This window comes from Python bivittatus, unplaced genomic scaffold, assembly GCF_059951505.1.
Source record: "Python bivittatus isolate LINGU-HERP-01145 unplaced genomic scaffold, Pbiv_v1 ctg000980_np1212, whole genome shotgun sequence".
NCBI lineage: Eukaryota > Metazoa > Chordata > Lepidosauria > Squamata > Pythonidae > Python > Python bivittatus.
This window is the reverse complement of record NW_028277125.1, coordinates 49,806,285-49,830,251: the sequence shown is the minus strand read 5'-3', so window position 1 is coordinate 49,830,251 and position 23,967 is coordinate 49,806,285.

Genomic DNA, 23,967 nt, shown 5'->3' with positions numbered 1-23,967 from the left:
GACTGAAACAGATTGATTTACTTGCAAAAGCAGAAGGTGTAGATTTATTTTTACTATACAAGCCTTGGGCTAATGTAGGGCAGATTATGAGAATGAGACCCATTAGGTCCACAGAAACCTGAAGTTTGTGGATCAAAAGCTGCAGGGTTTCCTATCATGCCCTAAAATGTTATTGACTTCCTTCAGATACTTTCGGTGGGAGCACTGCAATAGCACTCAAACCACACAAAGGTATAGGAAGAGATGAAAGTCAGCCCAGCCCAAAGAGCATTGCAGAATGTGGGTCTTGGAGGAAAAAGTATTTTAAATACCTAATATAAATCATGCTAGTATCAGGTTCTCCAGAGAAATTAATGAGAAATTAAACACACAATAACAGCAAAATCAATTTGTGAAAGGATCCAAGGAAGAAATACTAAGTCCTTTATATTAGGGAGCCAGATGAGCTATCTTTAAAGTTTCTCATGTGTGTGTGTGTGTGTGTGTGTGTGTATGTGTGCGTGTGTGTATGTGTGTGTATGTATGTATATATAGCTAGTGGCTGGATACCGTAGTGGTTAGAAGACCGCCCTTTGACATGGAAGAGTGGGGTTCAAATCCCAGCTGGTACCTAATGTACCAGTAGGGGTCCTTGGGCAAAGAACCCCTAACGCTTCACCTGCCTACCTCAAATATGAGAGTGACACGAACTAAGAGAGTCATGCCGACTTGGATGTCACCTGGATTAACAAGGTCTATGTCAGAAGTTGGGAAACCAGGACAATCTGATGATAAGTGGGCTACTGGAACAAACCATACATGGACGAGACAAGAAAACTTGGAATTGATGGAATACTACTACAACAGCAGACCTAATGAGAGGGGATATATTAAATGTATGCAGGAACTATGGATAGACAGAAGACCTACATCCACAGTAACTGAGAAACAACTAGTCACCCAGTGCTTCAACACAGTGAAGAGGAAGCTGCTCTCACAACTTGAGATAGACCAACTCTACATTACAACCCGGACTCAAGCAGACCTGGAAGAACAACTGGATGTGCAGCCAACACCTGAAGCTGGAATGTCACTGCTACCCCCTCCATTACAGAGCAAAGCAGCTGATATGAGACATAAGATCATGGATAAACTAGGTACAGTAAACCCTTGAGAGCGATTACCAAGGCTCAGTGGAGAAGTACCATTGGATAGTATGCTAGAAGATGCCAACAGAGCCCTCACAACAATCCCTACTGCCACTGTAACTCAAACCAATGAACTGATCTGTGCTACAGCTGCTGTAATCCTGGAAATGCTTGGCTACATGATCAAGAACAACAGTGCATACCCCACCTAGCAAATGAGATTGGAGGCTAAGATCAAGACAACTCGGAGAGAAGTCAGTCAGCTGGTAGAAGTACAGAAGGGTGTGGAGATTAAGGATAAAACTTGGCTACTGAAAACATACATGGGCCTGACTCCATCTGAAGCCCTAGAGACTGCTAAACAAAGGCTCACAGCACTGGCTACCAGGGTAAGGAAATACACTAGAGAAGCAGAGGCCAAGTAGATAAATGCCCTGTTCTCCAAAGAACCATCCAAGGTGTACTTCCAACTGCAGTGCAACAACAGAGTAACAGCAGAGCCACCAGCAGCAGAAACTGAACAGTTCTGGAAGAATATATGGGAGAAAGAGAAGACACATAACACCAATGCAAAGTGGCTACAGAACCTGAAAGCAGACCACAGCAATCTCCCAGAACAGGAACCAGTCACCATCACAGTAGCAGACATCCAACAGCGGATCAAGAACATGGAGAGCTGGACAGCACCTGGCCCAGACATGATCCACACCTACTGGCTAAAGAAACTAACAGCACTGCATGAACACCTAGCAGCACAGATGAACCAGCTGCTAGCAGCAGGCTCCCACCCAGACTGACTAACACAAGGAAAGACAGTGCTGATCATGAAAGACCCTCACAAGGAAACAGCACCATCCAACTACCGGCCAATAACCTGCCTCCCCACAACATGGAAAGTTTTATCAGACATCCTAGCCACCATATGGGCCAGTACATGAATACAGCTCAGAAGGGTATTGGGAACAACACCAGAGGCTCAAAACACCAGTTGCTCATAGATAGAGCAGTCGCCTGAGACTCAAGTTCTAGGCAGACCAATCTGAGCACAGCCTGGATTGACTACAGGAAAGCCTATGACTCAATGCCACCCTCATGGATCTGTGAATGCCTGGTGCTATACAAAGTCACCAGGACACTAAAGACCTTCCTTGAGAACTCAATGGGACTGTGGAAGACAACACTGGAAGTCAACTCAAGACAGCTTGCACAAGTGGCCATCAAGTGTGGCATATACCAAGGTGATGCACTGACCCCACTGCTGTTCTGTATAAGCTTAAGCCAGATAATCAGAAGGACTGGATATGGGTACAAGTTCAAGAGTGGAATCACCATCAGCCACCTCCTCTACATGGATGACATCAAGCTGTATGCTGAGTGAACGAGATAACAACTCACTAACCCACCTGACATGGATCTACAGTGAGGACATTGGGATGTCATTCGGACTGGAGAAGTGTGACTGAATGATAATAAAGAGAGGGAAGGTAGTTAAGACCGATGGCCAAAGGAGGACATGGATGCTGCCAATGTGAAGACCCAGAAGTTCCTCACAATGTACGGACGTTTCCACCCCAAGTCCAACACCCAGAGATTGTACACCAGCTGCAAAGAGGGCGGGCGGGGTCTGATGAGTGTCAAAGCCACTGTCCTGGACAAAACCCAGAGCATCCAGGAGTACATCAGTAAGATGGCACCCAAAGATGAGCTGCTGCAAGAATGCCTGAGGCAGTAGCAGACATGGGAGGAAGTTCAAATGGAGGAAGTATCATGGCAAGACAAGCCCCTGCATGGGATGTAACATCGACAGATGGCTGAGGTGGCTGACATTGGGAAATCCTATCAGTGGCTGGAAAGGGCTGGACTAAAAGGCAGCACTTAGACACTGATCATAGCAGCAGATCCATAGAAGCAGTGGTCTACCACACTAGACAGGACCCAAGGTGCAGATTGTGCAAAGAAGCCTCAGAGACAGTCCAACACATAGTGGCAGGGTGTAAGATGCGGGCCAGAACAGCATATACTGAACAGCACAACTAAGTAGCTGGCACTGTATACAGGAACATCTGCACAGTGTATGGGCTAGACTGCCTCAAGTCCAAATGGGAGATTCCACAGAAAATTGTGGAGAATAACAGGGCTAAGATCCTATGGGACTTCCAGATCCAGACAGGCAGGTACTGGCCAATCAACCAGACATCGTGGTAGTAGACAAAAACCAGAAGACAGCGGTAGTGATAGATGTAGCAGTGCCAAGTGACAGCAACATCAGGAAGAAGGAGCATGAGAAGCTGGAGAAGTACCAGGGCCTGAAGGAGGAAATAGAAAGGATATGGAAAGTAAAGGCCAAAGTGGTCCCAGTGGTGGTAGGAGCACTTGGGGCTGTGACTCCTAAGCTGGGAGAGTGGCTCCAACAGATCCCAGGAACAACATCAGAGCTCTGTGTCCAGAAGAGTGCAGTGCTAGAAACAGCTAAGATACTGCACAGAACCCTCGAACTCCCAGGCCTCTGGTAGAGGACCCGAGATTGAGAAAGACACATACCACCCATAGGGGTGAGAGGGGAATTTATGTGTGTGTGTGTATAATTTTTATTGAAAAATTTTACACAAATAAAAGAAACATGGAAAAATATAAAACAGGGTAAAGAAAAGAGATGAAAGAAAAAGTGCAGGAAAAAAGAAAGAAAAAAGAAAAAGAAATTAGAAAAAAAGAAGCGACTTCCGATCTTTACAGCAGTTACAAATAAGCTTGTTTGATCTGCTCCCCCTTTAAAATTCCATACATATTTCCCCACTCCCTAATATTCAACATTCTTCAATTAACAAAAACTAAAACAAAAACCATCCAGTTCATTTTTAACCATTTTCAGCTATAAGTCCATAAAACGTTTTCAGTCTTTTATGAAGGCACTTATTTTTTTATCCCTGTTCAAACACATCTATTTTATCATCTTTCCTTGTAGGAAATCTTCTAATAGATGTTTCTTCGGGCAGAATTAACTTGGCGTTGAAGTATTGTTGTACAACTTGTAGTCTTCCTGACAGAGTGCACAGGTATATCTCTTGAAACCTTTTTTATCTTTACATATTTTGTGTTGGTTCTGTGCACCTGTCTGCTTCTGTACCCACATCTTCCTCTTCCCATTCTATAGATTCTGCGATGGATTTGACAGCCCTCTCCTTAATGCCTTCCCCGAGTTGTTCCAAAATTACTCTGTCTCAAATGAATTTCTTCCTCTTTTGGTTCCAATAATGCCACATCCAGATCTTCATTCATTTCTCTGATTGTTATTTCCATCTTATTTCCCAGGATCTCCATTGTTTCCTCTATTTGTTTAACTTCTCCAATCATATGTATTGCAGATTCTTCCAATTTTTTTGTTCATTTTCTCTTCTATGTTTGCAAAAATTTCAGCCAGTTCATTCTTAACAAATTCAGTCACTGAGGTTGTTAATGCTTTTATAATATTCTTCCCCAATTCCTCAAACATCCTTTGTAACATCCCTGGTGTTATCTCTTTTCCTGGTATTTGCTGTGTTAGTAATTTTCTCCTCCCTTCCTTTGCTGCTTTCCTGATAATAGCCATTTTTTTAAAAATTGTCCAAAAAGGGAAAGCAACAGCCAAAAGGGAGATTTCCTTCCTTCCTTCCTTCCTTCCTTCCTTCCTTCCTTCCTTCCTTCCTTCCTTCCTTCCTTCCTTCCTTCCTTCCTTCCTTCCTTCCTTCTCTTAACTCTTTAGTCCCATTCAACACATTCTACAATCTATGCACTTTAATGATAATCCCTTGTCTTTTTGTTTAGAAAAAGCCACCAATCATTTCTCCTTGAAACCCCAAACAGTTCTTTTTTCCACAGTGGTATGTGCTATTCATTTATTTAATCTGTTTAATTAATTTGAAAATGCTTTAAACCAGGGGTTCTCATGGCCCATGGGCCGGATACGGCCCACCATGGTCATTTATCTGGCCCGCCCGCCTGATTGGCCGCTGCTGCTGTCAGAAGCGGAAGTGTCGGGGCTGTGTCAGGAGCTGCAGGCGATGCACGAGGAGGGAGATTGCAGAGCCGGACTATTCTACATGACAGGTATGCTGGGTCCAGCAGCTCTCCTCCTCTCCTCATACTCCGCGGGAAGGATATGTGCAGTGTGCATAGGAATTCGTTCATGTTTTTTTCAAACTATAGTCTGGCCCCCCAACATTCTGAGGGACCATGAACTGGCCCCCTGTTTAAAAAGTTTGAGGATCCCTGCTTTAAACTAAGCTAAGTCCAAATTCAGCTAAACCCTTTTATCCATTTTAAATTTTCATAGTCCAAACTTTTAACAAGCTTTTTGCTGTAGATTATTTTTTAAATTCTTATACTTATTTCTTTCTGTTTCCCTTCATTCTTGGCCTGGGTCATAAGGATACTCACCGGGTGGTCTAGTTATTCTGCTGCTCTGAAGATCTCTACAGCTTTTAAATAGTTATAATCCAAATGTGTTTTAGAAAGTGGAGTTTGGGCAGACCCAGTGTCCTTTACAGGTTCTGCTTGAGGCTGTAAGCTTCATCTTTCTTCCTCAGCTCCCAGCGCCCTACTCACAAGGTGCCTGCAGGTTTCCTCACAAGGAGCTACCTTCTGAAGCACATGTGGGTGATCTCTTTGGGTTCTCCTTATCTGGAGAAGCTCTGTTGGTCCAGACATGTCACCCAGTCACAGTTCTCCCCTCAGCATCATCCCCACTCTTCAGAGATGCATTAGTCTGCATTTTCCTCCACCTGGAAGCTTCCTTTATATTCATTTCTAACCATCACTGCTGGATTCTGTTTCAGCAGCTCTGGCTATGTTCTATAAAAGTTATTCATGCCTTGCTTTTAACCCTGATAGACTGATTTTAAATTACATTCAGAGATCAAGTCCCTGGGTCCAGCAGAAAAGTTGCTCATAACTCAGGCTGAGTTCCTAGGAATTATTTTTATGGGTGCTTTTTAAAAAGGGAAACTCAGTCCTGCCTGGAAATTAACTGCAATTCTCCATCTAGAGTTATCTTCAGAGGCCAGCGTTGAGGTGTACTGCAATCTGGGAGTGATTCTGATCTCATTGAAGTGGCCTGAACTCAGATTGACCGCCAACCTAGAATTCATTTTGAAAAGTCACCTGGAACAAATTATATTTCCTCTAATAAGATTCCACTTGGAATGTAGGCTAGTCTGTGTATAATCTCTGCTCTTGAATCAGAGAGAAAAAAATATGATTAAAATCTGGGTTCCTCCGTGTGAATCTAGTAAATGTTCACTTTAAATACCTTCCCAGTTTGGCCATTTTGATTGCTGATGCCAAATATATGGAGATGAGACAAAGATGAGACTGTGTGTAAAGAGATATGGTATCAAAAAACTGATCCAATAAAGTTTTGATTGTGATTTACTTTGTTGATTACATCCAGGTTAATAGAGGCTGGAATATAGATGCTTAGCCCAGGTTTCCCCAACATAGGGAATGTTTTGTTAGTTCTGCCAGGCTGGTTACAGTCGCTTTGCACATGTTGCTTAGATGAATTCAACATAGAAACAGATAACTGTAGAAATGAAGTGGGTATTTTAATCACAGAAAGATTATGAGAAGCTTATTCATTTATGGCAACAGGATGGATTCCAAGGTGAATTACTCATACAAATCATGCTAACAAAGAGACTTGTATAGAGAAAAGCCAGATTTATAAAATAGTGACATGTGTTTTTTAATTGCTATGCTTTCTAAGGGAGAAACAAGGTAGTGAAGCAGGTGGGTTATCACATATAAGTGTTTCCAGGACTACAAGATTATAGGCCTAGACTCAGTAGGGGGAAAATGTCACAAGCAGCTACATAAAAATCCCTTCTCCATTGCCAAACTATTGATTCATTTTATATCTTTTTCTGCAAATTCTATCCCAACACTTGTCCACCGCACAGATTGGGAGTTCTGAGATTTGCAGTCATTAATCATCTGAAAAACCTCTGACTGAGGAAGCTGTTGAAAAAAATAATTCTATATGTATCAAGGTTAAACTTTCTTATTGCTAGTTTTTATATACTGGTTACAAGATAGATTTTCAGAAAAACTAATATGTAGCTCTCTCTGTTATTTATTCAGACTTTGTTTCCAAAAGCCTAAGATAAATACTACCTCTGCAGTTAACTTTTGTCTTACTTGCAAGCTGTTTTTATGCAGACATCACATTAAGCGAGCGAAAGATCATACATTAAATTCATTACTTCTTTACAATATCAGTGTTTTCACTTCAGCGACCAGATTTGACCTCTATGCCTTATACTCTATACTCTAGCAAGAGTCTTTTATCATGGCTAAGAGAAGAATACTGGCTATGAATCTGGATGAGAACAAGCATAGAGGAAGACCAGGAGAAAGCAACCCAAGAATCAGACGAGGCTGTCAGGACCCAACAGTGCTTAGCCATCAGCCTCACTTTTCCAGCCTTAAACCCAAGAAACTCTGACCCAGACGAGGAGTTTCCTCTACCCAGCTGTCAAAAAAATCAGCGTTTGAAGGTAGGCATGAAAAGACTGGAAGGTATACAAGTGCTTGACTATGCTGAGAGACAGCTGGATTTGGCAAGTCTATCCAGGAATAACCAGCTAAAAAGTCACACCTGATCAGGGTCAACTATATTTAGGTGGGGTCAGAAGCTGCAGGTTATGGAACAACCTGAGCTAAGTAAAAGTCACTGGAACACCAATCTTTGTGACCTCTCATTCACAGAACTCCAGACTTCAAAACTTCCTGGACTGATTTATATGACTTTTCTCATGTCTGCTTGTTTTTTGTGTTGTACTGATCTATCTGCTCATATGTATATGACACTTAGACTGAATTTATTACAAGATAAACCTGACAAATTTATCACAACTTTAATCCAGAGATTTTGATCATGAGGACAGGACAATCATTGATGCTATACGTTCATAGCAAACATTTTGCTGTTTTGTCATTTGAAATGGCATATTGTGATTCTTAGATGGCAGTCATGACAAGCAATGATCAATCATACATCTCATATTATTATTTCCTTTATATGGTAATCAGTTCTCCAAGTGCTAGACCTCATATAGCCAAAATACCATCCCCAAACCAGGGAAGGATAAGGTATTTTATATCCTGGTATGTCAGTTTTGTATTTATTCAGTAATAAGTTTGTTCCATTGAATTCCTGCATCAATGTACAAATATTTTTTTAAAAAAGAATTGCATTTATATTTGCATTTCTTTTTAAACATAACTTTATATATTATGCAATTTCTGAATCTACAGCTGCATCACAAATTTTGGAAAGTTGCATTAACTACCAGGAGGCAGGCACTACATGGCTGGTTTTGTCATATGTGGGATTCATCAGATGTAGGTAGCCAGATGTTATTCCATGGGGTTCAAACCCTCCACCAGGAATTGAATGCATGGACCTTTGCACTTCAGGTGAGTATATATACTATAGTAACTTTAGGAGCTATCCAGATTCTGGTACTCAGTGGTTATAGGAAGAGATATATAAAAGCTATCAGAATGATATATACAGTCCACCCTTCCTTAAGTTTTCAGATAGGTACAGATGCTTGTTACAGACGCTGCTCCCAGGTTCGGCTTATGGTCACTCACTCACACACTCACAGCCTGTTGAGGCACGCGGATCTTGTCAGCCCCCCTTGCTTTCTACTTGGGTTTTCCAGATAGGTGTGGCTGGAGCAGACAGACACACAGCCCTGGTCAACAGCGGGGAAATAATTGGGGAGACACACAAATCACTTCCAACCGATCACTGGGGCACGAGAGGTTCTTTGTAATACACGGAGACCCAGTGAATTTAAAGTAACAGCAAAACTTTACTGGTTGCAAGGTATATTTGCTCTTCCTCATACACACATACACACTTACCCACGTCCTTCCCAACTAGGCTCCCAGGCACTAGCTAGAGGGACGGAAGCCGCCAAGTCTGGATGACTCAGATGACCAAGAAGACTCAGATGACTCAGACGACTCAGAGTGGGTGGGGTTTGGGACCCCTTTTATCCCCAAAAGTACAAGTTGATGGGATTGGGGCGAGGGCCTCCATGTGCTCAGGCCCAACCTCCTCTTTCTGGTTCAGGTCATGTGCTCAGGCCCAACTTCCTCTTTCTGGTTCAGGTCCTTTGTTTTTTCCTTAATTTTCCTTAACGACTTGCTTCCTTCTTATCTACCTCTCTGAAGGGATCCCATAGATAAGTTTCCTGGCTTTTGTCCTCTCTGCTTACATGCCTGCTTCATCTTTAGGTTATGGCAGCTTCAGCCTAGTCTCACAATATATACTATAGTAACTTTAGGAGCTATCCAGATTCTGGTACTCAGTGGTTATAGGAAGAGATATATAAAAGCTATCAGAATGATATATACAGTCCACCCTTCCTTAAGTTTTCAGATAGGTACAGATGCTACATTATGTCATATCCCCATGTACTCAAGTTTTACATGACTTCCACCACCAGGAATTTCTCTAGTTTGGAGACAAATTGGAGAGTAGTAGAAATAAGATAATATATCTGTCTGAACTAGGTCAGTTTGCTTAAAAATCTAGACCAAATATAATTTTCTCCCATGCTTAACCCTTGCACAAGAAAAAGGTGTTATCAGCCTAAGACAAATCCTGAGATTTGAAATACAAAATAGTTTTAGAAAAATAAACTGGGTTGGAACCTTCCAAAATAGAACAATAAAAATCAAGTGAGCATACATGGTACAGAATGCAAAATTACTCTGGAGATGGATTGATAAATAAATGCAAGCTGGAATGATTGGATCAAGAAGCCCTCCAAGTTTCAAGTCTCACTTGTTTTCACAAGTGTTCAAAATACTTTGCCAAAATGAATGAAAATGTCAGAAAAAGAAATAATATATGCAAATAGTTGTATCAATTTACTTTAAATAAAAACAAATGGGGGAATGTAGGATAAGAGTAGGAATGTAAGAATATTCCTGAAGAAAGAACAAGAGGCATATCTAAAGATCAGTGATTAGTGTTTTGTAGTGAACAGAATTTTGCTGGTAGTATCCACTTCTTTCACCAGGATTTCCATTAGGCTGATAATGAACATGAGTCCATTACTGTATATTACTCTGCTTATAATGTTGAAGCAGTCAATCACTATGTATACAGGTACCAATATTCAGTCCTCTTCAGAAAATAAATCTCTTCATGTAACCATTCATCCATTATGCTCCTTGCCATTGTTAATTCTCATCCTGAGTGTAAATAGCTTCATACTTTTCATAGGGCAGAACTGATCTCCTGAAATAGCTCCGAAACATGGCTATTATTTCTGTTTTGTGATAGGCTTCTAGTTTGTAAAATAATACCTATTGTGATTATTACTAGATGGAGGTAAAAGATAGAAACAAAAGGTGCTGGTTCTTTGTATAAGCCTGAGAATTCAATTCTTCTAGTGATTTCAAAATCTTCTTACAAAAAGAGAGAGAGATGGTATTCCCCTCACAGTACACTATCCCCCAAATCAAAATCCTGTGCTAATATAAACAATACTGAAAAGCTGAATAAACTGCAGTTTCTAACCTGAGTACCATCTTATTAAATTTGGATATGTTATCAATATAGGAGGATTGTTTAGAACATGTACTGGTATGTTCACAGCTTAAGAGTGATTCCTATTCTGGACACCTTGATTTTCTTCAGTTAAATTTTTTCACCAGTTCACACCAGGGCCATAGAAAGTACCTACTTAGCAGGCTTGGAGTTATAATGGCTTTGAAAGTGAAAACTCAAAATACAAGAAGGTTGATAACAAATCCACATATAACTACAATAAAACATAACCACTAGAGACAGCATTACATATAATAGCCGTGTTACCCCAGCTTATCCTGAGAGGCCTATCAGAAAATGACTGTCTTCCCTTCTTTCCTAAATAATAGAAAAAAGGAAACAATTTTAACCTGAGGGAGAAAAAGCCTAGGGTGGCTGCATGAAAGGCCTGTATTTACATACGCATGATTCACAAACCACCCATCTGACTGACCACTCAGGTAAAGGTAATCAGAAGTTGTTTGACTTGTTCCCAGAAGCCTATTGATAACCAATGCAGCTCCTGCAGTATAGAAGTGACACTGTTAAATTGAGTCCAGTCTGCTAGAAAGCAAGTGGCTAGATTTTGGGCTAAGGATAATTTCTGAGTAGTCTTCAAAGCTAGTCATAAGTATGCCATCACATTGCAGTGATTTCAATACAAGGTGATGAGTTACTGTCACTAGAGCACCCTGTTACAGAAACAATCTCATCTGATGTGCCAGCTGAAGCTGAACAAAGGTTCTCCTGGTCAGGGCTTCCACCTTCTGATCTAACAGGAAGCAAGGATGCCCCTAAGATCATGGAAAAGCTCCTTCCGAGGGAGTACAATCCCATTAAGAGTTAATAATGGAACTGAATTAGTTCTAGGTGATTTCTGAGTAATCATCTACTCTGTCCTGCTGGGATTTAATTTGAGTCTGTTTGTCCCATCCAAATCCTCATAGCCCCAGGCACTGGGTTAAGACATCCACAGCACTCCCAGCTTAGTCTGAGGTGGATATGTACAACTAGTATCATCCAAAAAATGGTGATACCTCATCTCAGATGACTTTTCCCAACAGTTTCATATACATGATAAATAAAATGTGAGAAGGAGCAAAGCTTTGGGGCATCCCACATAGCATTCAACTTGTCATCCTTCCCTATAACTGACTGAACAGGGAAAGTTGGAGCCTGAGTAGATGTTGTCTAAAGCCTCTGGAGAAAGCATGGGCTTCTTGGGGAGCACTCCTTGGTGATGGGTGCAACTCCCTCTCTCAAAGAAGCATTTATTATCCTTCATATCCAAGCACTTCCTTCCTCTCTGGCAACTCAAATATGTCAGGAGAGGGAGATATCCAGCCTGCAGGTGACTGACCTCATACTACAGAGGACCCTGTCCACTTCCTTGGATTCCACACATTCATAGGAATCCCATATAACATTGTGCCAGTCATCCAGTGGATTCTGTCCTGAATGTATTTAGATTTGTACAAATATGAGCAATTTATTTTCAAAATGCCCTGCAAATGAATTACAGCAGCCTCAGAGTAGTTTTCCTCAGCTATCGTTTCACAAAAGGGTCTGGGTCATCTTGAAAAGACTGCAATATTCACAAACGAGTCAGGGAAGAGAAGTATTTCTACTCTGCCATTCTAATAACCATGGTATAGGCCAGAATTTGGGTTCATACCTGTGTGTGGCCATATTTTCCCTTCATTTTTCCCCACTGGTACTCCAGGTATCTCTTCTGCTTGGTTGCCAGAAGCTCTTGTGTGAGCCAAGGAGCACACAGACTGCTGGCAGCAATTTTATCTAATTTGCCAACTGTGCATTCCAGAGCTTGAGTGTGAGGAAACAGGGATTGCATGGTACCTTTCAGGCATGATTTAGAGGACTATTATATTTAACAGGAGGATTGAATCAGTTGATCAGTTTTGCCCCTTCCAATTTATACATTCTTTGTCTCTTTCATTTGTAAGACCTTAGCTTGCTTATTGATTTGGCTTGTGCCAGGTTGTGGCCAAAATCTGGCCCACCTAAAGCAACCAAATCATTTTGAAGATACAACATAATTTTGTTTGCATGCATACGAGCAATCATACAGCAAAGCTTTGATATTTTGCTGAGCAGCCCTGAGCAAAAGCAGAACTGGGGTTTATATGCCTTTGGTCCACTGCATTGCAAGGCAAAGAAAGGCAAAAGCAAAACAAAGAAAAAGGCAGACACAGTGGAAATGATAGTGTGACATTGGAATGTTTTAGATAAAACCATCCATGTGATCTTATGAGTACAGTATTTATCCTTTCCTACTAGGTCAGCATGCTAGCCATACTCTGAGATATGGCCAGTGAATAGAAACAATTTGGTTTACTGGGCTACAAGTTCCTGGCTGACTCCTCTCCCTGTCACCATTCTGGATCAGTTCAGCTTGCTGTGAATGTTTTCTTACAAGGGCACTTTCAGCAATTCATATGTACAAGGGAGGGGGAGCATCTCAGAAGTTTCTTAGTGAATGCAGCTTACATGTGTATGGGGTGGAGTACCTTTTACCACTGCTTTGTGTCTTACTTAGTTTCATCTCATTATCTTATAAGCCTGCAGGCAAGTGTATCATATATTTTTATTTTAATAGTAATCAAAGATTTTTGAAGAATTTTAGGAATCACCACCAAAGCAAAAGCAATTGTTCTGGAGGGGAATATTTCTTTGATCAATTTTGAGAAGAGAAGGAGTCAAATCTGTTTTATATTTGATTTCCAGAATAAGGTGATCATGAAGAAAGTTTTTTCAAGTTTTTCAGTGAAAATATAGTCTTAATTTCATATTAGAAGTGCAGCACTTTGTAGGTCCATCATTGGCAGAAAGAAAAAAATGTGGTTTGGAAACTGTTAAAGTATTCACTAAAAAAACCCCTTTCTTTAGTTTTCAGGCTGCTTTATTCTTTGCCCTATCAGCCTTTTTGCCTGTTTCATACCAGACATACATCTCCTTAAAAAATAAAAAGTATATTTTGTGGGTACACATGCACATACACACAAACACATATGCATGTAAAAGACCAAAACGCTAATAACTAAAGGTCCTGGAAGTAAAAACATGTAATCTTCTCTTTTACACTCTTTCCTGCTTTACATACAGAAATGAATGGGTCACATTCAGCCTGAAAATGTTATTTAGTGGTATAATCAACAAAAATATAACAGCAAAGATGGTAGGTTGTTAGCTACAAATATAGTTAGCATCATTTACATCTGAACTTAGAAGGCATAAACTGGCTACTTTAGAAAAAACCTTTATGGAAGATTAAGAGGATATTGGGACCAGACAAAATCTTGCTTTGGCTGAGAAACATCAGAAAGAAACATACAGATGGTTGGAGTCCTAAAATAATTTATTATAAACCTTCCCATTTAAATCATGCCAACATCAACAGAACCGCTCTCTTGACACCTGAAGTGATGCAATGAAGATGCAACACAGGACTATGCTGTAATGGGACTGGTCCCCCTGACCCCGCCGAAGAAGAGCTGCTCTGTCCAAGCTGGAGTATCAGATGGAGCATTAGATCTTCTTTTGCTTTTGAGCAAAGGAGATAATGTCTTTGAAATGTTAGTACAGATTAGCATAAAGAAAGTTAGTGACTTTGAAAAGCAATAAAATAAAGGCTGCATACTTCTTTCCTTTTCTTTGATGGGCTTCCTATGTCATGTGGCAATTAAAGAACAATACTTTTCTGAAATATTACCTAAATTTCTAATGCAAAGTTACATGTGACATTTCAGTTGGCTGAGAATCTTTTGTTAAAGTACCTGGCATGGGACCAGGTTACCTGAGGGACCGTCTTACCCCCATTATATCCACCCATCCCACTGGGTCAGGCAGGGAAGGTATGCTGTGGATCCCGTCGATGAAAGAATGTCGACTGGTGGGGTCCAGAAACAGAACCTTCTCTGCCGTGGCCTCCGCCCTATGGAATACTCTCCCCCCAGAGGTGAGGCAGGCCCCAACTCTCTTGTCCTTCTGGAAAGCAGTCAAAACCTGGCTCTGCCAACTGGCATGGGGTGCAAAAAAGGACAACCAAACCTGGGGGTGGCTAGCACCATGAAGATGTTCCCATATGTTAACATCTTACTGACTATCAACATACTGGAAGATATTATTTGTGTATGTGTTTGGTTTTTATTCTATTTTACTGTATTTTATATTGTTTTATTGTATTTTAATATTTATTGCTGTTTTATTGTGAGCCTCCCAGAGTCACTTTTTGTGAGATGGGCAGTATCTAAATTTGAAATATAAATAAATAAATAAATAAATAAATAAAGCCAGCTAGCTTCCTGTGCTACAAGTTGAACCTGTGCAGTCAAAAGTAGCCCTTTCAGTGGAACTTACTTCCACAGAATCCTGCAAGGGATTGTAGTCATGCCTAACTGCAATGCTATTTTTATGTAAATATGCATTGGTAGTAGTGTGTGCTTGTTTACAATGTTTTCAACCATATTTATAACTTATTTGATCTAACTGTAGAAAAGTTAAATATAGATATACCTCCTGAGGAATTATGATTATGGACCCTCTTTCTGTATTGTGCTGTTGGGATGAGATTTTGGCTTCCCTTTGTCCCCTATATAACTACAAATTCTCAGTATGATGGCTGCAGCAGTACTAGTGGGGTGGGGGCGGTAAACTTGTCAATAATTGTTCTTCATGATTCTATTTATTGCCTCCAACTTCAAAGGAAATGCTTCTGAGTATCAGTTTCCAGAGAATATCAGCAGGAGGATGCTATTGAACTCCTACCCTGTTCCTAGGCTTCCCGTATACACATGATTAGCCAATACTGGACTAGGAAGGATTTTGATCTGATCAGCTTGACTATTCTTCAGCAGAAGAAAGCATTTTCCCTTTCCTTCTCATTCCTTGTTTGTACTGTTAAGAAGATTCTGACTGCTGTGTCCTTTCAGTTTTGTTCTCTATGGAGGATAATCCAGGAGAGATTGCAATGTAGTTGTGGATCATCATTTTGAAGCCCATTCAAAAAAAAAAGAAAAGAAAAAAAACCTTTAAAAACAAAAAGCAAAAAATTAATTAGTTTGCAAAGAGAGCCCAGTTGAGTTTATACATTCAGTCTAAGCTAGCTGAGCTATTCATCAATGGAGCTTTATTTAGTTATAATACTCACAAATAACTTTTGATGCGGATGTCAATGGTGCTTAAGTAAATGAAGCGTATAAAGAAATGGTATGAAATAAATCTGAAATATCTGAAGTTAAACAGATTGCAAGCAAATTATTGAACATCCACCCATTTTTAACCTATTTTCATGATCTGAAAGGGTTTTTTTAAAACTAAAAAGTCAAATAACTAAATGACATATCCAATCCACTTCACTGTTGCTGAATTTTGTAGAGCATCAAACTCATGCTGTCTTCTGCAAGATAAAAGAGATCTGTGGAAGGTTGCCTTTAATCTGTCTTCATAAACTGATATGCAGACGTGAGTTAGGGTATATACAGCAGCTTTTAAGTCCTAGTGATCTTTATTTGTTTGTTTGTTTGTTTCATTTATATAACTCCCTACTCAGTGCAGAACTCAGAGTGGCATACATAATTAAAAAACAGTAATAATGCAATAAAACTACATAATACAAGGACCTAGAAGCAGAAACCAAAGCAAAGAAGTACTAGGAAAATAACTCATCCAGTGGATCATATAACTCCCAGACCCAGTGCCTGGAAGAAAAAAAAAAGGTGTGTGTGTGTCTTTAATGGTTTTCTAAAGGCAGGCAAGGTCAGGGCCAGCTGGATCTCACAGGGAATGCTGTTTCAAATGTTTGGAACTGCAACAGATAAAAATGTGATAAAATATGATAAAAAATGTGATAAAAAAGTATTGATGTCAGAAGCTGTGGGAAGGAAGAAGAGGATAATTTAATTTTTGAATGGTTGTTAAAAATTCTTGCACATCAGGTATAAGAGTCCTTCAGAAATATAGAGCAGGGGAATATTATGGCAATCTACAAATTAAAAGCAGAAAAGACCTCAAAGGTCATGGAGCATTTTCTAGCAAATATGAAATAACCTCTTCTAGCATATTTTCACAGAACACTTCAGATTCAGTTTGAATATGTTAGCATTAAACTTACTGTTCCAGGATTATGGTTAATGATAGAAACAGGAGATAGAAACTAAGATATGAAGAAAAATACTCATTTCTTGACAGACTTTTGACAGACATCCTAAGAAAAGGATAGCGGGGGAGAGAGAGTTGTATTACTTGCCCTGTGCCATTAATTGATTATTTATTTAATTGTATGTAGAAAGCAGATTCTTTTATTTTCTTTATCTTAGGTTGTTTTAGCAAGCTGATGGTGCTAATCACTGAACCAAGATTGCAAAAAAGTGCCAAAAATCAATTTGATTTTACTGGAATATTAGGCAAAGTGGTGACAAGTTGCAGACAAAACAGTGAAAACTTAAATAATTGATACATAGTGAGTGCATTGTACAATATAATAAAATTATTAATAAAACAAGGGCATTGTAATGTAATAAAGTAAAATAATAATAAATAGTAAATCAGAGTCTAATCAAAGCATAAGGCATGTTACTTTAAACCAGAAAAAGTGCATTAAATTATTAAGCATAAACAAAACATAAAATATTAAGCATAAACAAAAACTACAATTTTAGTGGACTGCTCAACATTCTTAGATGTTTTCAAGAACTGAATGTGCTGAGACAAAGGAAAGATCTGAAGAGAAAAAAGTTTTCTATCAGTTAAGGAAATCTATGGATTAGAATAGTTTGCCATCCCAAAGCTGGAAAAAGCTTATAGCCGAGAGTTAGAAGAAAGCTATTAACATGTTCCCCTAGCATCCATAAAGAAGCAGCCATCGCTTTGTCTGTATTAGTGTTTTTATAAACATCTGTATCTCTTAGTGTGTCAGTGTCAGCATTTAAAAGCATCTATATCTCTTTGTTAAATAGAGATCACATCTCTAGATCTGGTTGGGCACAGTGCTTCTGATATCGCCCTTAGATTTACTTTATGAATTCTTATTAGCTGTTAGGCACAAGCCTACCAATTGTACTGATAGATTCTTAGACCAATATTTCAATAATTTATTCGATCCTAGGCTGTTTAAATGGCATCCTTACATTTGGAATCAACCATCTCTCACCACAATAAATTTGCCCATTTGAAATGTTCTATTCTTGGCAGCTGAGACTACTTTACCAGATTGCTTAGGTTGCTGCACTCTTCACCTGGAGTCTCAGAAACTCACTCTTTCACAATAATAATAATTTAAAAAATAGAAACAAAAATATATTGTATAAATATGCTAATAAAGCAAAACGTAAAACTATTGTTGCTCTGTATTTATTATTACTAAAACAAAGAAAAGCTAATCAAAACTAATAATGACTTCCAAAGTAACTGCAACTAAATGAAATCACTCTTGAAACTGTTCTATAAAAATAACATGTGTTCTAGGTATCATAGTACTACATTGATTGACTGATTAGGTGCCATCAATTCAGTGTCATCTCTTAGCAAACACATAGATTTTCTCCATGTTGATCTGTCCCTAATCTGGCCCTTGAGGTGCTCCAATGGTATGCCATCAGCACTGTATCTGAATCCATGCACCTTGCTGGTGGTTGTCCTCTTGTTCTCTTCCATTCTACCTTTTCCAGTATCAGAACCTTCTCTAGAGAGCTAGGTCTTCACATAATGCGTCCAAAGTATGATAATTTGAGCCTGGTCATGTGTGCCTCGAGTGGAAACTAGTACTACATTACAACAGAGTTATGTGAGAAGAGTAATTTCATAACAATTGCCCAAAAGTAAATGTATTCAGAAAGCAGCAAGGCAAGTTCTTCTTAATGTTATTGTAGCTGATCATTTTTTAATGTTCCAATAAGTTCTAACAAATTCTGTATGCCTCCATGGTCAAATGGAGCTACTACAAACATATGATACATTTCATGGTTTAAATTGATTATTTTAATTATGAGGAACTCATATGTGTTATCTTCACATTTCAAACACAGAATATCTAACACTGTCTACTATCTCTGTAATTTATTAACTATCTTTCATAAACGTAAGTTGTAAGCCACATAGTGCATAATTAACCTGTGGAATTAATTTCCATAAGATGAGGTGGTAGCACGAATTTGAATAGCTCTAAACGGGAATTTGCTGAATTAACAGATGACAGGTCTATTTAGAGATGGTAGGCTCAAGACTCAATATTACCTTTGGGTTGGTGTCAGTATGCCTCCAAATACCACTTGCAAGAAAATAACAGCAGGAGAAGTTATATCTCTATCTCCTATTTGCAAGCATTTCAGAGCTATCAGGTTGGCCTGCAAGAAACAATACATTGGACTAAGCTAGACCTTAGTTTAGCTTAGGGCCTCATTTTGACAGAGCTATTCTTATGCTTGTATGTTTTATTTCTGCAATGTTGCATATCATAGTTCATTAAAGAGAGAGAGAGAGAGAGAGACATGATTATGTAAACTTTGATTTTGACTATAACTCCTCAAAGCCAGACATTCAGGTCTATTTAAAGCCATATTTGCTTCAAGCCAAGCAGTCAAATCCAGGCTAGCTCAGTTCAAATTCCATTTCATTCAGATTCTGAGAGATTCTGTTTTCCAGTAAAACTAGCTTCATTCAAGCTTCATTCAGTCCAGGCTTTAATAGGTCCCGTTGTTGTCCCATATTTCTTGTGCACAGCATCAAAAAGTGAGCAGACTAACATATATAAACTTTATTATTGGAACACAAAATTCAAAAGTATGTATAACTCAGATTCATATTTGTACAGACCATCTAAAAGATTTTTAATATATTTTTATTTTCTAAGAATGTTCTAGGATATATGCAAGGCTCAAAAGCCTTCTTTGAAATAAGATTATGCTCGAAGCTTTCCTTTTGCTCTGCATATATTTTTAATTAAAATAATAAAATAAAATATAACCAAGTGGGCACACTAGCATCCATGGGAGGTACATTGGAGATGCAGGGATTTAACATTCATATTTTATAATGCCTAGCCAAATGCTGTCAGTGCTGACTAGGTGCTCTTCGCAAGGTTTCAGGTTAGAATTTTCCCAAGCCTCCTTAGAGATGTAAGCCCTTCTACTGTGCTACTGAGCCACAGTCATAAATTTTAAGCATGCTTTGTCTGCAATCACTGAATTATCTAGGCATATTTTATTTCTAAGTCTCCTTTAAAATGACTGCTTTGGCAAATCATGGCATTTCAAGGTAATCTAAACTGTGATAGGTTTCTTTTATTTTCCTAATGCTATATTAGTATTATATTATGCACCTTCTCTTGCAATAGGATCTATCTAGGCTATTATTATTATGGTTGGTCACACAGTCAGCCAGATATTATTACTTAAATTTATATGTCGCACAACTCACAGTGACTCTGGGTGAACAACGAATGATTTACAACATGAAAAACAAGACAAGAAAAAAACAAGAAACAAAAGAAGGGTAGAGATGGCAGAACAACAAACCAGGTGGATACAAAAGAAAGCAGTCTACCTTAAAAGGAGGCTTTAGTTATCCTCATCAAAGGCCTGGGTGAAACACTAGCAGGTTGGGGGCATTCAGATCTTAAGGGGAACCTCATTTAAAGGACAGGTGCTGCAACAGAGAAGATCCCAATATTTGGCATTGCTTAATTGAAGGAACCCGGAGCTTGCAATCCTACCAGATTGAATCAGCCAGGCAGATACTATGGGAGTTCAGCAGTCCCTCAAATAATTTGACCCTATGCCACGTAGGGCTTTATAGGTAACAACCAGCACCTTGAATTGCATCCAGAAGCAAACTGGCAACCAGTACAGCTTGCCAAGCAGAGGTGTTACATGAGCATACTGAGGCATGCCCATCACTGCTCACACTGCTGCATTCTGGACCAGTTGAAGCTTCTGGGTGGTCTTCAAGGGCAACCCCATGTAGAATACATTGCAGTAGTCAAGCCATAAGGTGCCAAAGTCATGAGTGACTGTCTGAAGGATCCCCTGATCTAGGAAAGGGTCAACTGGTACACTAGAGGAAGCTGGGCAAAGGCCTTCCTGGCCACAGCTGCCACGTGCTCATTAAGCAGAAGCTGTGAGTCCAGGAAGACCCCCATGTTTTGCACCACCAGTGGGGAAGTGCTGCCCATCCAATGTCAGAGATGAAATATCCCAAGATTGAGGAGGCCCAAACACCCACAGCCACTCAGTCTTGGTAGAATTGAGTCAGAGATGGTTTCTCCCCATCCAAACCCTCATAGTCTCCAGGCACAGGGATAGAACCCCAACAGCCTCCCTTGGCTGGCCTGGAGTAAAAAAGATATAATTGGGTATCATCATTGTACTGATGATACCGACCTCAAACTGGCCATTATTTGGCTATAAATTTGCAAACAGAAGATCTAGAAACAAGGATGTAAGGGATTCTTGGAGAGTTTAGTAACTCTGTTTAGTCAAAATTTTCAGATTTGTGCAGTCTCTGTTGACCTAGAACTGAAACTAACAGCTTTATTTCCTGAGTAACCCCTGTTTTGGGCCCCTAGGAACTGATGGATTCTAAAGTTGCAATTTGAATTCCCAAGTGAAAACTGACTCACGTTGTATTATAGTTACTTAAAGGTAGGTGTAAATATTCGTTGGGCACAGATCCTACGATGCTCAAAAGCGCTTATGAAAAAGCTAACACTTACCCACCCACCTCTGCATCAATGTGATATAGATCTACAACTATATTATTGTACCTATGCATTCTATACAATGCTAATATTTATTTGAAGATCTATCTTGGGCCCTACAATTATGAAGGCACCCAGGATTAGAAGACAATGAAAAAATAGCTTATATTGGAAAATATTAATGGAAAACTCTTAACTGGTAGCTTGAAGTCATAGGTATAGATGTGAATCATGTACATATGAAGCATCCGTGGAAGAAATTATGGAATTAAACATAATGACTAAGTCTTAAAATAAGTGGGAATAATTTTCAACATTCAATTCTGTGTTATACAGCTTCACAATGCTAAGCATGCTTTGATAGCTATAAATACATTGTTGGCTTATATTTTTGTCAGATTCACAGACAGAAAGCACTGGAACCACATCTGACAATTAGATCAGGCCCATCTGTTTGTGTTTGGATTCAGCCATGTATGTCTATTCTAAGAATGAGAGCAATAAGCAAGTTTAAAAAGTCCTCAGTAATTTTAACTTTTTCTCCTTTAGGGGGAAAAAAAATCACATCTAAGCTGACTTAAATGAAATTGTAGTTTTTTGTGGAATTTTATTTTTATTTATTTATTTTTTTACAAACCAATAATTGGCCAGCTGGTGAATTTCCCTAGAGCTATTCTAAAATACAAAATCCTTATCATAACTAAATGCTGCTTGTCCTATTATCTATTAAAAGAGTAGGATCATAACTTAAAGACCCAAAGTTGCCTGATAGAAACCTTATAAAACATACCCTGGAGCTCAAAAATCTTGTGTATATTGGAGCTGGCGTCGCGGCGGTACGGTGTGCGATCTGGAGCTCCCAAGATCGCAGCTGATATCTCCGATGCTGGACGGTCCCGAAGGACCTAAGCCGTCCCGTAGAGACGGCGACTAGATAGGGCACGTCCTGTTGATCCCAGGGATATCGCAAAATCTCTGGTTGATCCGGGAGAAGCCCTGAAACCAGCGACGGAGTGGCAGCCATTGAGACTGCAAAAGCCGGGACAGCTCCAAATGGAAGAAGAAAGTGTGCCAACCGGGTGAGATGGACCTTTGTTATTCAATTTTGCTTAGAGAACACCCTAAGTAATCCAAAGTGAATTTTTAAAAGTGAAGAAAAGTGGGACTAAGCGGCGAGATTAAGCCTTTGGGAAAATTCTTTTTAGTTATTTAACTTTCCCTTTTTATGGACTTGAATCTGGCACAGTGTGGTTTATTCCATTTTTAAACTCAACTGGACTGGCTTTTCTGTTTGATACTCAATAATTTCTGATTTCAAGCATTAGGACTAAGATTTTTTTTTAGTGTTTTAAGAAGCATATTTCTTTTTCTCTTCTTTTCCCTTTTTTTTTTCCTCTCCTTTCTCTCTGGCTGGGAAAGAGGAAAAGCGAAGTGAAAGCTAATGAAAGAAAGTAGCACTGCCACCTAGAGGCTTGGATATATATATATATATTGTTTTTTCTACTGTGACTTGTTTTACTCATACTCAAGGACTCTTAAAAAGATAGCGAAGTGCATCATAAACTGTTTATATAGGTGCCACCTGAATATTTATAAACAAGATAGCGGAGAGTGGATTCTGAAAATGTTTAAGGTGGAAAGCCTGATTTAGTCACAAGAGCCTTGGACATTTAGTGGCAGTAGCGTACTTCTTGTTAGAGCCTTGGTTTTTTTTTTTTTATTTTTATTTTTTTTTTTATTTTTAAAGGAAAAGAAATTTAGCTTTCTTTTCCCCTTCCTTTAATTTTTTTTAATTGTATACTATTGGATTAAGGCGGACAAGTGCCTGAAGGTTTTTCCTTTTCCATTCCCTTTTATTTCCAGGTTTATTTTTATCTCCTTTTTATTGTTTTTCATTTCCACTTTGTGGAATAGTATCTGTGGTTCTTGCCTTGTTCTCTCCCTTTTTTCTTTTTTCTGCAGCTTTAAGCATCAAGATGAGCAAGAAAATAACAGCCCCAATCCCATCAACGTCAGTAGCTTCCTCTTCACCTCCTGGGAGACAACGTTCAATTCAGACAATGATACAATATGAAAAAGAGAAGGAAGTGACATTACAGGCAATTATGCAAGAAATTCAGAAGATTGGAAAGAGGACGGAGAATATTGAGCATAGAATTGAAAAGACAGATGAAAGTATACAACAGATGATGACAAAATATGAGGAGAGATTTAAGAAAATTGAAGATGAAGACACACAAAGAGATAAGAAAATTGGAGATATTGATACTCGACTGAGTGAAGTCGAAAAAGCCAGGAGTGACTTGCTAGGATGGGAAATTGATAAATCAGAATACTATTTGAGATTTCAAAACATAGAGGAAGGAAAAGGTGAAAACCTTGCGGAAATAATGACAGAAATACTGGCAGAAGCATTGGAGATAACCACAGAGAAGATGTCGGATGGGATGGATGAAATCTTTCGTGTATATACGAGATATGCAATGAGAAATAAACTACCAAGAGAAGTACACATAAGATTTACTAAAAAAACTATTAAGGCA